A 16,308-nucleotide genomic window follows, 5' to 3' on the forward strand; every position below is an offset into this window, starting at 1 on the left:
CACCTTGGTTCGTTCGCAACACCCAGCTTCATAAAGAAGCAAAAATGCCGTCTCTTAAAGACTTTATGCTGGCAACAGCAGAAAAGTACTTCCAAAGAGCGGCTCAACATCGAAACCCACTCGTTCGCGTAGCCGTGGACTACGACGAACAAATTCATCACAAGCACAAGCGCCCGAAAATGGCGCTTGTGAGGTAAGGTACTCTGTATCTCAGGCCGAACAAGTTCGGCACAAATCAGTTTTGGTTTAATATTAATTCATTTGTATGTTTCAGACAATCAAGCAGACGGAAGAGTTCATGGCACGTCCCAACACTCTGCAAGCAACAAGTTGCTCCAAGGCGAAAATTTTCAGTTGACTTTCGAACGTTCGTACGTACGGTCGGTCGTTCGGTCGAAGCAAGCAAGCAAGCCACTACCTACGTTAATTCTTTTCATTTGATTCATCCGATATCCGAGATGGCGAGAACTAAACAGACGGCTCGTAAATCTACCGGTGGCAAGGCACCTAGAAAACAGTTGGCCACGAAGGCGGCCAGAAAAAGCGCTCCCGCCACCGGAGGTGTCAAGAAACCTCACCGTTACAGGCCCGGTACGGTCGCCCTTCGTGAGATTCGTCGTTATCAAAAGAGCACTGAACTTTTGATCCGCAAGCTGCCTTTCCAACGTCTCGTCCGAGAGATCGCCCAAGATTTCAAGACCGATCTCCGTTTCCAAAGTTCGGCCGTGATGGCACTTCAAGAAGCCAGCGAGGCTTATCTCGTCGGCCTCTTCGAAGACACCAACTTGTGCGCCATCCACGCCAAACGTGTCACCATCATGCCGAAAGACATCCAATTGGCGAGACGCATTCGTGGCGAGAGGGCTTAAATTTCCTCCATCCATCCATCCATCCATCCGATCCGACCATCTAGAATTAACAAATTCTTCATCTTCGAAGGTGTTAAAAGAAGAAAAAAAAAATCGGTTCTTTTCAGAACCACAATTATTTTCCAACGAATTGAAAATTTATCGTTCGCGCATGCAACTTTTTGAGATTGAAAAAAAAAAAAAAAAAAAAAAAAAGTTAGGTTATGTGATTTATTCACAAAATTCGTACTTACATAAAACGATAAACTTTTGCTTTTTTCTTTCACATTAAATTTTCTTTTAACTGAGACTATTTGAAACATTATTATATAATAAAGTTTATCATTCTTTGTAATAACACTGTTTCGACAGTCAAATGAATAGACAAGAAAATCAAATGAAAGTATGTATCTCCTCAACAGAATGTGCATTGTCCAAGCGAATCTTTCGTTCGTTTCTTGAAAATAATTGTGGCCCTGAAAAGGGCCATTTATTTGTATCGATGGTGCCCCTACGTCGATATATACGATCGGAGCACGTTCCCGAAACCACCAGGACGTCGTCGTCGTTGAAAAAATTAAATCATCGTCGTCGACTTTTCACTTCTTTCTCTTGGGTGAAGCGGTTTTTTTCGCTTTGACGGTGACGGCTTTGGCCGTTTTCGGTTTCGGCGCTTTCGGTTTCTTGGTTGGACCGGCCTTGTTGGATTTCTTCGCTTTCGATGGCGTCTTGGGTTTGACGGGCGATCTGGAGGCGGCGCTGGCTTTCTTTTCGGGAGCGGACGCAGCCTTTCTAGCCTTCGATACGGCGACGCTCTTCTTTTCGGCGGCAGTTTTCTTAGACTTGGCCGAAGCGGCGGGGGCGGCCTTCTTACCGGCTTTTGAGGCGGATCCTTTTTCGGCGGACGTCGGCGCTGACGCGACGGAACGTTTAGCAACGCCCGTCTTCTTGGATTTCGCCGATGACGACGCGGTCGCAGCGGCAGATCTCTTTTTCGTGGCGGACGGAGCCTTAGCTGCACCGGTGACGGCAGAAGCCAACTTGAACGAACCGGAAGCTCCTTTTCCTTTGGTTTGGACCAACGAACCGGATGCGACGGCGCCCTTAAGGTACTTCTTGATGAAAGGCGCAAATTTTTCCGCGTCGACTTTGTAGTTGGCCGCGACATATTTCTTGATCGCCTGCAACGAAGAACCGCCGCGTTCCTTCAAGCCTTTGATGGCGTTGGTGACCATCTCCGAAGTGGGCGGATGAGAAGGTTTGCTTCTCGGATTTTTGGGCTTCTTCTCCTTCTTCACCGGTGAGGAGCCGGAAGTGGCACCGGCGACCGTCGAAGCTGCTTGATTTTCTACGTCGGCCATATTTTCGTCTATCGCGCGCGCGTTTTTTTCTTTTTATTATAGGTAGGCTTATTCTTCGGTGAAAGAACGAATGAACTTTACAGAACGAATTGGGCGCCAAAGTCAAAGTGTTGGCGCGTTCGAAAACGCGCGGACCGCGGACTAAACGAGAGCCTTCTCGTCGAGTTAGAAAATTCAGTGGGCCTCGAATACAGCTTTCGCGTGATGGCATCGTTCTCTTTACGCGAAGATCACCGCCTCCGGGTGCGGGAACATGAGCGATTCGGTCGGCGATGGCCTCCTGAATAACCTCAAGTTTTCCCGGACGACCAGCCGACCTCCAAAAGCGAACAAGGACCGATCGAACGTCGACTCGAACAAAGACCCTCCGAAACAAGGAGATGACATCCAAGTTCGACGCCGACGTTACGCGTTTTCCACGAATAACAGGAAAGTTCCGCTTTCGACCAGACAAACTTGGAAGCATCCTCTACAAGTTTCACGAACGAATCGGTCGAAAAGTACGTGCGATCTTTTCGAAAATCGCCTCGCAAAGAGACGCAGCACGGATCGGAGCGACGACCGACGAACCTGCAGAGTGTAGGAAAAAAATTCACAAACGGTCGAAGATGACGTCCGAGAAGGTCGAATTTTTTCAAGAACGAAGATAAAACCTTCGCCTTTCGTAGGAGTTGATTTTTGAAAACGATCTTGACGAACAGGTCGGAAAAAAAACGATGTCAATTTCGGACTCGACCATGAGAAACGAATTTGTACGACGAACGGACTTTTCGAACGACTTTTTTCGCAAAATCGACATTTTTTCCTCAAAAATTACCTCACACGACGAAATCCCATCATCGAAACATCACCGAAAACAGTTTTGACGGCGAAATTCTCGTCAATTTTACGAAAATAAAGGGAAAATCAGACGGACCACCGTCGAACATCCAGCGACGGGAACGGACGAGTTTTTTAATTTTTCTTGCCAATTCATTGCGAAAGAAGCAATTTTTCTCGACGAAACCATTTTATAATCATAAAAAAAACTCCCCAAACACCACAAACCAACAAAAATACGGAAATCTTGCATTGTTTGCATTTTTCAGACACTCTAAATAAAACTACGTCGATGTCGGCGGATTTTCAGTCGGTCGTCGGTCGACAGAAATCCAACGAAATTTTCATTTGTTCTTCTCAAAAACGAAAAACAAACAAATCAACAAAACATTCCCTACTATTAGTCGACATTTCGAGCAGAAACTACGAACGTCGAAAGATTTAAAAAATGAAATATGTAGGTGTGCGTGCGTGCGTACTTACTTGAAACTTTTTTCTTGTTTCATCGTCGCACTGGAACAAATTAAATTTTAATGCAATGTAAACGCGACCACACTTTCGACGAAAACATCTCTATGAATCGAACGACGTCGGAAAAAGAATAAATCGAGAAGAGAACAAATCATGAAACAACACACACCCACCCCGCCCGGCCCGGCCAGAGTGGTGGGAATTTCGATGAATGAACAGACAAAGAAACCAACTCTGTTATCAGTTCTAAGAAAGAAAGCAGGTAGCGGCGGCGGCGAACCTTCGACCGTACTACGGTCAGTTCATGAATTAACCCCGTCCGTTCGGAGTTTATTCATCTCCGGTCCGTGTCGGCGTTTACTTCAAGTGGGTGCTATTTCCATCTAAGCAAGCAAGTGAGTAAGTAAGTTCTCAAATTTTAAATTACGTTAATCGCAAGTGACTCGTTGAGATCGTCAAACGAACAATTTAATTTAACGCCTCATACGAGTTTTTTTTTTTCGTCATTTTGTCGCAAAAAAAAAACTAAAAAACGACTCGCAAAAAAAAATTTTTTTTTTTTCTTCTTTTAAATCTTGTACATTTTCTGACATGTGTACCATCGAAAAATGTCACATCCAAACGATCGAACAATCACAAAAAATCGTCAACGTACCATCTTGGAAAATTTTACCAGGCAACGACCATACCACGTTGAAAACTACCGGTTCTCGTCCAGTCTTGTCCGAGCGCTCGTAGCGAACGGACGTGCGATAGAGAGCTCCCCCTCTCAGTGCTTAAGTTGTGACCACAGTGCAAAGTGCCACGTGCCTTGAATAAAGTGAATCGTGTCCCAATTGTTGTTTTAACAACAAGAGGAATTAAACCAAGTTCGATACAGCGCAGGCTGGTTAAGCCTGCACTGACCACCGAAAACATGGCCAGTTCGAGCCTCAACTGGCTGAAGCCGAAGAAAACGGTGAAAAAAGTGAAACAAAAGGTGAGGTACGTGCCAGTACCAATCGACGCTAACCGATTTCAACCAATCTCTTCTGATGAAGAGGATGAAGAAGACAACATGGAGACGGAGGAAACATCCTCCAGGACAAAAACCACCGCGACCGCGAACGAAAGGAGACCGCCGCCGATCATCATCCACGGCCGGAACATAACGCACAACCGTCTCAAAGAATTGTTCGCGGATTGCGACAACGGTTACCAGGTCCGTTACACAAGGGAGAAGACCCTTGTGTACCCCAACACAACAGACATCCACACGAAGATGAGAAACAACCTCACGACTGGAAAAGTAGAGTTCCACACGTTCACACCAAAAGGACTCAAAACGTCAACGTTCGTCATTAAGGGTTTGGACAACAACCCTGAGCCCGAATCCGTTCTTGCAGAGCTCAAGAACTGCAAGATCGAAGCCACCAATGTGAGGAAAATGGGGCCCAACACCAAGAGGCCCCATTACATCGCAACAGTGACCGACAGCGAGACTGCCGAGTCACTCAACAAGAAATGTCGGGCGATTCTCAACGTCAGGGTGCGTTTCGAGAAATACCTCAATAAGAAGAAGATGACACAGTGTCACCGGTGCCAGGCATGGGGCCACGGCACGAGGAACTGCAACCTCGAACCGACGTGCGTAAGATGCTCTCAGTACCACTGGACCCGCGACTGCCCCCATAAGCCCGACCCGACGTACATTCCCAAATGTGCCAACTGCGGGAAACAAGGACACGCTGCCTCGCAAACCACGTGCGAGGTCTACATCGCCAAGGTAACCCGCATCGAAGAACTCCAAGAAGAAAGGCGTCAGAAGGTCGCCAACAAGAGGGCTAAATTAGCCCCCGCGCCGATCCCAAAGGTCAATCCGTGGACCCAGCCAAAGAAACCAACAGGTGAGTCCATTGTTTTTACTAATAAATCATTTCCGCCTCTGCCGACGCCTTCAACGAGCGCAGCAAATTCGCCAATTTTAACAAGGCAAACACCAACCAAAACGAAAATTCCAGAAACAAGCAGCATGACAGAATTTTGTAAAATAAACGCCGAAATTTCCAGGCTGAACAAAAATGTAAATATGAAAAATTTGCTCATAATACTTAAAGAACTGAACAATGCACTTGAAAAATGCCAGTCTCAACAAGAAAAGCTGTTCGTCTGCATAGACGTTCTATCCAAAATGGGAGACGCTGGCTATGAGCTGTAAATTGACGATAGTTCACTGGAACGCAAACGGTCTGCATGAAAAAGCTGCGGAATTATTGAATTTTATTAAAAATGGTGGAATTCACATTATGGCAATTAGCGAAACGCGTCTCAAAAGTAAAGATCGGCTTAAATTCACCAATTACACGGTTCTCAGAAAGGACAGAACGGATGTCATTAGGGGAGGTGGGGTTGCTCTCCTAATCCGTAATGACGTCCCCTTTGAACACATTCCCACCCCAAATGTAAGATTCCTCGAAACCCTAACGATTAAGATCGAGAACAACATTTTCATAACATCAGTTTACAACCGACCAATCAACTCAATTAGGGACGCGGATTTAGACATAATCAATAATCTGGGAAGAAAGCAATTAATTCTCGGGGACTTCAATGCGAGACACACAAGCTGGGGTTGTCACGCAAACAATAGTAACGGGTTCAGGCTCTACAATTACGTAGAAAACACAAGCTTGATAATTAACAGAACTGCTGATCCAACTCATTTCCCAATTAACGGCATGACACCTACCTACATTGACTTGACAATCACGAAAAACATGGTAATCTCAGAACCCAGATCAGTGACCGCACTCAACTCGGATCACAATCCTGTGATTCTTGAGATTCCTGACATGACAATCAAAGACAAAACAATCCAAATTAATTCCTATAAACAAACCAACTGGCCCCTCTTCCGCAAAACCCTTGACAGACATGTTGAACTGACGGAAATCATTGGCACGAAAGATGATCTTGATAAACAGATTGAACTGTTCATTAAGGCCATCCAGAAGGCCAAAGACCAAGTCACGACGACGAAAACAATAAATCCTTTTCGAGACGAAATTCCGAAAGCAACCATAGAGAAAATAAAACTCAAGAACCGAATCAGAAAACTGTACCAAAGAACACGAGACCCATTTTTCAAAAACCAAGCATCTGAATTAACCAGAGAAATTAAACAAGAAATAAAAGAATTCAGACAGAACAAATGGGAAACAAAACTTGGCAAATTAAATCCGCACGATAATTCTCTATGGAAAATGACAAAAGCTCTCAAAAGACGATTTACCCCCATCTCTATCCTTAAATCCAATAACAACACAGCATTTAATAATGTGGAAAAAGCAAACACACTGGCAACATATTATGAAACGATCCACACAAGTGATAATCACAACACACCCGAACAAACAGAAATAATTGAAACAGTAAACTCTTTCAATAGTGACAATTCCCAGATAGACGCGCCTACGGCCGTCAAACCCACAGAAATCGCAAAAATCATAAGCACTTTACCGAATAACAAAGCCCCGGGAAATGACGGCATTGAAAACAGAATACTGAAAAATCTTACAGCGAAAGCTGTAAAACAACTAACGAATATAATAAATGCCATGCTTAATCTTTGTATCTTCCCGGAAAAACTTAAAGTAGCAGATGTCATCCCCATTTTGAAACCGGGGAAAAACCCCAATGCACCAAACGCATACAGACCAATTAGCCTTCTACCAACAATATCAAAAGTTGCGGAAAAGGTAATCCAAAAACGAATTAATAAGCACATTAAAGAAAACAAAATTTTACCGCCAGAGCAATTTGGTTTTCGGGAACGACATAATACCACACAGCAAGTCCTCAGACTAATAAATGACATAACCAATAATTACAACACGAAAAGCATAACAGCAATGACATGTCTTGATATTGAAAAAGCATTTGATAAAGTCTGGACAAAAGGACTAATTTACAAAATGATTCAATTGAAGTTCCCGACGCACATTACTAAATTAATAAACTCGTACTTAACAGAGAGAAAGTTCAGAGTAAAGGTAGAAGGCGAAAAGTCGGAAATGAAATCAATAAATGCGGGAGTCCCACAAGGCTCAGTGCTTGGGCCAATACTATTTAATATTTACATTCATGACATCACTAAATTCGCACAAACCAATTTAGCTTTGTACGCGGACGACACCGCCATCTACGCTAAGTCTCATTCGGGTCAGGTCGCACTCAAACAAGTTCAGATCCACATTAATCAACTCGAGAAATTCTACGCGAAATGGAAGATTAAACTCAACGCGGACAAAACGGAAACGGTCATTTTTGCAAAAAGATTCACCGGGCTAAAGATCAATAAAAAACTAAAGGTAGGGGACAGTGAAATTGAAATTAAGAACTCTGTGAAATATCTAGGAGTCACCCTAGACAAAAGGCTAAACCTAAATGAACACATAAAGAAAACGAGACAAAAAGGTGAAGCCGTCCTCAAGCAATTGTACCCATTGTTGGTCAAAAACAACTATCTAAACACGAAAAATAAGTTGCTTCTGTACAAATGCATCTTACGCCCCATCATAACATACGCAGCGCCCATCTACCGGCACAAACCACACACTCCACTAATTCCTTTGCAAAGATTTCAAAATAAATGCTTAAGACTTGCCCTTAACGCAGACAGATACACCCCGCTCCGTCAACTTCATCAGGACGCGAATCTTCCACTCCTACACCATTACATCCATTCCCTTTCCGATAAATTCTACGAGAAGCAGGTGCGGCACGTACCTCTTCTCAAACAATCCCTCAAACACCCAGCAGGAACTCACAAGTTCCCGCACTCGGGTGTCCCCAATCTAGACCGGATAATCCGCTGAATTTTGTTACAGGCAAAAGGCAGCGGAAGATGAACCGTAAACGGCAATCGACCAGCCACTGACCATATCGGAACAGGAGTCCAGGAGCCCCCTGGAACATCAATCCGAGGATCAGGAGTCCCCGGAGCCCCCTGAAACCTCACCACTAGACCATACCGAACCAGGAGCCCAGGAGCTCCCTGGAAACAGAAACCGGACCGGAAGTCCCAAGACCTCTTTGAGGTCAACACTGTAAATAGTTTTTTTAAATATCCTTTGTACATAGTAGATAATAAGGTTAGGGTTTTTACTAAAATTTCATTTTCCCTAAATTAAGGTAACCGATAAGTAGGCTAAACACCACAAATGTATGCAACCAAGGTTGCCGGTGAGCCATAAAATAAATGTAATATCTTAGATTGTATAATAAATGTAGGCTAGGTTAAGGCATCAGCGCCACACATTAGCATAAGTTAATCTTAAGTGTGATATGTATTATCTTAGTGATTGCATGCGTAACTTCAACCGAATAAAAATCCTGTTGAATTTGAATTTGGTTCTCGTCCGATCACCGAAGTCAAGCAACGTCGGGCGCGGTCAGTACTTGGATGGGTGACCGCTTGGGAACACCGCGTGCCGTTGTCTCTACTCTTTTCTTTTTTTATTAACATTTCTGATGTCAAACTTTTTTTAAATATATTTTTCACTATTTATATTTTCTCTCAGGAACTTATATAGTATGAAGACGAAAATTTTTAATTCGTTCGAGTTGAATTTGTGGTTCTGAAAAGAACCGATTTTTTTTCTTTTTTTTCCAACCAACTTCCAAGCTGCTCGAGGAGGATTTATTTTGAACTGGTGTATTTGGTGACGGCCTTGGTTCCTTCAGAAACGGCGTGCTTCGCCAATTCACCGGGCAAAAGAAGACGCACCGCCGTCTGGATCTCCCTGCTGGTTATGGTCGAACGTTTGTTGTAATGAGCGAGGCGACTGGCTTCAGCAGCTATACGTTCGAAGATGTCGTTCACGAAACTGTTCATGATAGACATAGCCTTGCTGGAGATACCGGTATCGGGATGGACCTGCTTCAACACCTTGTAAATGTAGATGGCGTAACTCTCCTTCCTCCTGCGCTTCTTTTTCTTGTCGCTCTTCGAGATGTTCTTTTGAGCTTTTCCGGCCTTCTTGGCCGCCTTACCGCTGGTCTTGGGTGGCATTCTCTTCTAGTCGTCGAGTTAAAAAAACGTTTAAAAACAGAAAACGAGACAGACACGACGTGCACGTTACGACGAGTATACTCGATCTAAAACGCCGCACACCTAAAATCCCTCTATTTATAACGAGCGAGCGACAAACAGGCGCTCCGCCTTAGTTCGTCGTTCGACCATTGCCCTAACGAGATGGCGCTGTACCGACCATATAAATTTCTAGCCTTCGCCGCGTTCGGCATTTATTTCAAGCCGTACGTTTGTCAGTGCGCTTCGTGTCAGTCGCAGTAGGTGTTTTGCTGTTTATATCGTATAACAACATGTCCGGAAGAGGAAAAGGAGGTAAAGTGAAGGGAAAGGCGAAGTCTCGTTCCAGTCGTGCCGGACTTCAGTTTCCCGTCGGCAGAATTCATCGTCTTCTGCGTAAAGGAAACTACGCCGAAAGAGTGGGTGCAGGTGCTCCCGTTTATTTGGCGGCCGTAATGGAATATCTAGCCGCCGAAGTTCTCGAATTGGCAGGAAACGCCGCCAGAGATAACAAGAAAACCCGTATCATTCCGAGACATCTTCAATTGGCTATAAGGAACGACGAGGAGTTAAACAAGCTCCTTTCCGGCGTTACCATCGCCCAAGGCGGTGTCTTGCCCAACATCCAGGCGGTGTTGTTGCCCAAGAAGACCGAAAAGAAGCCTTAAATTTAATTCTTCGCCGCCGTCATCTCGAACGAAAAACAAAAACTTTTATAAAAACCATCTTCACATCGGCCCTTCTCAGGGCCAAAAATTCAACTCGAACGAATTGATTTTTTCGCCAAAATACAACAACCTATGAGAATCATGTTAAAAAGTCTTTTAGATATTTTAAAGTTAAACCGATCAATTAATTCATTATACGAGCGTAGACTGAACGGAAGATTTTCGATTACATTCAACCAAGAAAGATGATTTTTACGACTTTTCATCGTAATTTTTAGAAAAATTCAATGCCCGACTAAAGCACGAACTCGACAACTCTATCTATAATAATTTATTGATTATCTAATTCAAGAAACATTCCGATTCGTCGTAAATTTCTTCACATTTCGCACATTAATCTGTTAAGAACATACACACACACACCGGTCGCCTATACGTGCTCTCCGTCTCGATAATTTCTTGCAGCAGCAGTCGTCAGCGGTGAGCCGTAATACTACAATCAATCGTTTTATTTGCTATGAGATTTTGTTTCAAGTCACGTCTGAGGAGAGTAACTCTACCCCATATTGGACATAACCTCAAATATACTCTTCGTGGCAAAAACGTTCTTTTAACGATGGTCATTCTAACCTAAAACTGCTGTCAAAATTGTCAAAGTCGCCGCCTGGATCACAAATTAAAATGATCACTCACTCCGTACGATTTTCATTTCGATTTGAAGACAAACACACAATTGAGCAACATATTTAATTCGTTTGATTTATTTTGTGGTTCTGAAAAGAACCGTTTTTTTTTGTTTGTTTGTTTGCTTGCCTGCGGGGGGTTTGTTGTTATTCCTCTGAGGATGCGGATACACGTCATAAAATGATAAAATTAACCGCCGAAACCGTAAAGGGTACGACCTTGACGTTTCAGGGCGTAGACGACGTCCATGGCGGTGACGGTCTTACGTTTTGCGTGTTCGGTGTAAGTTACGGCGTCACGGATGACGTTCTCGAGGAAGACCTTCAACACACCTCTGGTTTCTTCGTAGATGAGACCGGAAATACGTTTCACACCACCACGACGAGCCAATCTTCTGATCGCCGGTTTCGTTATACCTTGGATGTTATCGCGTAGAACTTTGCGATGACGTTTGGCGCCACCTTTTCCCAATCCTTTGCCACCTTTACCACGACCGGTCATCTTGATAAAATTAGGAAATTCTTCGTACAAAACGACGTAGCTTCGACCAAGTTCGTTATGGAACTAACGTCAAAATTTCATTCCGCGGGACTATTTATAAGTTACGGCAGCTCCACCTCGCGTTAAAAACGAATCCACCAATGGCGTCGCCGTATGACTCATCGAGTTTATAAAACGGCCGTTGGCGCGACGAAAATTTTCAGTTGACTTTCGAACGTTCGTACGTACGGTCGGTCGTTCGGTCGAAGCAAGCAAGCAAGCCACTACCTACGTTAATTCTTTTCATTTGATTCATCCGATATCCGAGATGGCGAGAACTAAACAGACGGCTCGTAAATCTACCGGTGGCAAGGCACCTAGAAAACAGTTGGCCACGAAGGCGGCCAGAAAAAGCGCTCCCGCCACCGGAGGTGTCAAGAAACCTCACCGTTACAGGCCCGGTACGGTCGCCCTTCGTGAGATTCGTCGTTATCAAAAGAGCACTGAACTTTTGATCCGCAAGCTGCCTTTCCAACGTCTCGTCCGAGAGATCGCCCAAGATTTCAAGACCGATCTCCGTTTCCAAAGTTCGGCCGTGATGGCACTTCAAGAAGCCAGCGAGGCTTATCTCGTCGGCCTCTTCGAAGACACCAACTTGTGCGCCATCCACGCCAAACGTGTCACCATCATGCCGAAAGACATCCAATTGGCGAGACGCATTCGTGGCGAGAGGGCTTAAATTTCCTCCATCCATCCATCCATCCATCCGATCCGACCATCTAGAATTAACAAATTCTTCATCTTCGAAGGTGTTAAAAGAAGAAAAAAAAAATCGGTTCTTTTCAGAACCACAATTATTTTCCAACGAATTGAAAATTTATCGTTCGCGCATGCAACTTTTTGAGATTGAAAAAAAAAAAAAAAAAAAAAAAGTTAGGTTATGTGATTTATTCACAAAATTCGTACTTACATAAAACGATAAACTTTTGCTTTTTTCTTTCACATTAAATTTTCTTTTAACTGAGACTATTTGAAACATTATTATATAATAAAGTTTATCATTCTTTGTAATAACACTGTTTCGACAGTCAAATGAATAGACAAGAAAATCAAATGAAAGTATGTATCTCCTCAACAGAATGTGCATTGTCCAAGCGAATCTTTCGTTCGTTTCTTGAAAATAATTGTGGCCCTGAAAAGGGCCATTTATTTGTATCGATGGTGCCCCTACGTCGATATATACGATCGGAGCACGTTCCCGAAACCACCAGGACGTCGTCGTCGTTGAAAAAATTAAATCATCGTCGTCGACTTTTCACTTCTTTCTCTTGGGTGAAGCGGTTTTTTTCGCTTTGGCGGTGACGGCTTTGGCCGTTTTCGGTTTCGGCGCTTTCGGTTTCTTGGTTGGACCGGCCTTGTTGGATTTCTTCGCTTTCGATGGCGTCTTGGGTTTGACGGGCGATCTGGAGGCGGCGCTGGCTTTCTTTTCGGGAGCGGACGCAGCCTTTCTAGCCTTCGATACGGCGACGCTCTTCTTTTCGGCGGCAGTTTTCTTAGACTTGGCCGAAGCGGCGGGGGCGGCCTTCTTACCGGCTTTTGAGGCGGATCCTTTTTCGGCGGACGTCGGCGCTGACGCGACGGAACGTTTAGCAACGCCCGTCTTCTTGGATTTCGCCGATGACGACGCGGTCGCAGCGGCAGATCTCTTTTTCGTGGCGGACGGAGCCTTAGCTGCACCGGTGACGGCAGAAGCCAACTTGAACGAACCGGAAGCTCCTTTTCCTTTGGTTTGGACCAACGAACCGGATGCGACGGCGCCCTTAAGGTACTTCTTGATGAAAGGCGCAAATTTTTCCGCGTCGACTTTGTAGTTGGCCGCGACATATTTCTTGATCGCCTGCAACGAAGAACCGCCGCGTTCCTTCAAGCCTTTGATGGCGTTGGTGACCATCTCCGAAGTGGGCGGATGAGAAGGTTTGCTTCTCGGATTTTTGGGCTTCTTCTCCTTCTTCACCGGTGAGGAGCCGGAAGTGGCACCGGCGACCGTCGAAGCTGCTTGATTTTCTACGTCGGCCATATTTTCGTCTATCGCGCGCGCGTTTTTTTCTTTTTATTATAGGTAGGCTTATTCTTCGGTGAAAGAACGAATGAACTTTACAGAACGAATTGGGCGCCAAAGTCAAAGTGTTGGCGCGTTCGAAAACGCGCGGACCGCGGACTAAACGAGAGCCTTCTCGTCGAGTTAGAAAATTCAGTGGGCCTCGAATACAGCTTTCGCGTGATGGCATCGTTCTCTTTACGCGAAGATCACCGCCTCCGGGTGCGGGAACATGAGCGATTCGGTCGGCGATGGCCTCCTGAATAACCTCAAGTTTTCCCGGACGACCAGCCGACCTCCAAAAGCGAACAAGGACCGATCGAACGTCGACTCGAACAAAGACCCTCCGAAACAAGGAGATGACATCCAAGTTCGACGCCGACGTTACGCGTTTTCCACGAATAACAGGAAAGTTCCGCTTTCGACCAGACAAACTTGGAAGCATCCTCTACAAGTTTCACGAACGAATCGGTCGAAAAGTACGTGCGATCTTTTCGAAAATCGCCTCGCAAAGAGACGCAGCACGGATCGGAGCGACGACCGACGAACCTGCAGAGTGTAGGAAAAAAATTCACAAACGGTCGAAGATGACGTCCGAGAAGGTCGAATTTTTTCAAGAACGAAGATAAAACCTTCGCCTTTCGTAGGAGTTGATTTTTGAAAACGATCTTGACGAACAGGTCGGAAAAAAAACGATGTCAATTTCGGACTCGACCATGAGAAACGAATTTGTACGACGAACGGACTTTTCGAACGACTTTTTTCGCAAAATCGACATTTTTTCCTCAAAAATTACCTCACACGACGAAATCCCATCATCGAAACATCACCGAAAACAGTTTTGACGGCGAAATTCTCGTCAATTTTACGAAAATAAAGGGAAAATCAGACGGACCACCGTCGAACATCCAGCGACGGGAACGGACGAGTTTTTTAATTTTTCTTGCCAATTCATTGCGAAAGAAGCAATTTTTCTCGACGAAACCATTTTATAATCATAAAAAAAACTCCCCAAACACCACAAACCAACAAAAATACGGAAATCTTGCATTGTTTGCATTTTTCAGACACTCTAAATAAAACTACGTCGATGTCGGCGGATTTTCAGTCGGTCGTCGGTCGACAGAAATCCAACGAAATTTTCATTTGTTCTTCTCAAAAACGAAAAACAAACAAATCAACAAAACATTCCCTACTATTAGTCGACATTTCGAGCAGAAACTACGAACGTCGAAAGATTTAAAAAATGAAATATGTAGGTGTGCGTGCGTGCGTACTTACTTGAAACTTTTTTCTTGTTTCATCGTCGCACTGGAACAAATTAAATTTTAATGCAATGTAAACGCGACCACACTTTCGACGAAAACATCTCTATGAATCGAACGACGTCGGAAAAAGAATAAATCGAGAAGAGAACAAATCATGAAACAACACACACCCACCCCGCCCGGCCCGGCCAGAGTGGTGGGAATTTCGATGAATGAACAGACAAAGAAACCAACTCTGTTATCAGTTCTAAGAAAGAAAGCAGGTAGCGGCGGCGGCGAACCTTCGACCGTACTACGGTCAGTTCATGAATTAACCCCGTCCGTTCGGAGTTTATTCATCTCCGGTCCGTGTCGGCGTTTACTTCAAGTGGGTGCTATTTCCATCTAAGCAAGCAAGTGAGTAAGTAAGTTCTCAAATTTTAAATTACGTTAATCGCAAGTGACTCGTTGAGATCGTCAAACGAACAATTTAATTTAACGCCTCATACGAGTTTTTTTTTTTCGTCATTTTGTCGCAAAAAAAAAACTAAAAAACGACTCGCAAAAAAAAATTTTTTTTTTTTCTTCTTTTAAATCTTGTACATTTTCTGACATGTGTACCATCGAAAAATGTCACATCCAAACGATCGAACAATCACAAAAAATCGTCAACGTACCATCTTGGAAAATTTTACCAGGCAACGACCATACCACGTTGAAAACTACCGGTTCTCGTCCGATCACCGAAGTCAAGCAACGTCGGGCGCGGTCAGTACTTGGATGGGTGACCGCTTGGGAACACCGCGTGCCGTTGTCTCTACTCTTTTCTTTTTTTATTAACATTTCTGATGTCAAACTTTTTTTAAATATATTTTTCACTATTTATATTTTCTCTCAGGAACTTATATAGTATGAAGACGAAAATTTTTAATTCGTTCGAGTTGAATTTGTGGTTCTGAAAAGAACCGATTTTTTTTCTTTTTTTTCCAACCAACTTCCAAGCTGCTCGAGGAGGATTTATTTTGAACTGGTGTATTTGGTGACGGCCTTGGTTCCTTCAGAAACGGCGTGCTTCGCCAATTCACCGGGCAAAAGAAGACGCACCGCCGTCTGGATCTCCCTGCTGGTTATGGTCGAACGTTTGTTGTAATGAGCGAGGCGACTGGCTTCAGCAGCTATACGTTCGAAGATGTCGTTCACGAAACTGTTCATGATAGACATAGCCTTGCTGGAGATACCGGTATCGGGATGGACCTGCTTCAACACCTTGTAAATGTAGATGGCGTAACTCTCCTTCCTCCTGCGCTTCTTTTTCTTGTCGCTCTTCGAGATGTTCTTTTGAGCTTTTCCGGCCTTCTTGGCCGCCTTACCGCTGGTCTTGGGTGGCATTCTCTTCTAGTCGTCGAGTTAAAAAAACGTTTAAAAACAGAAAACGAGACAGACACGACGTGCACGTTACGACGAGTATACTCGATCTAAAACGCCGCACACCTAAAATCCCTCTATTTATAACGAGCGAGCGACAAACAGGCGCTCCGCCTTAGTTCGTCGTTCGACCATTG

The 16,308-nt window shown here is 44.4% G+C and overlaps 1 non-coding gene across 1 annotated transcript; it reads left to right on the forward strand.

Moving 5' to 3' along the window:
• The first annotated feature begins 15,443 nt into the window (after positions 1-15,443).
• Positions 15,444-15,563, forward strand: LOC148165825 (5S ribosomal RNA). Its single transcript, XR_015771148.1, has one exon. It is a non-coding gene; the product is annotated as a 5S ribosomal RNA (ribosomal RNA).
• Positions 15,564-16,308: the final 745 nt, after the last annotated feature.

The sequence above is a fragment of the Gnatocerus cornutus genome, unplaced genomic scaffold (genome assembly GCF_029298725.1).
Source record: "Gnatocerus cornutus isolate USDA-ARS CGAHR unplaced genomic scaffold, icGnaCorn1.1 ctg00000181.1, whole genome shotgun sequence".
NCBI classification, from domain to species: domain Eukaryota; kingdom Metazoa; phylum Arthropoda; class Insecta; order Coleoptera; family Tenebrionidae; genus Gnatocerus; species Gnatocerus cornutus.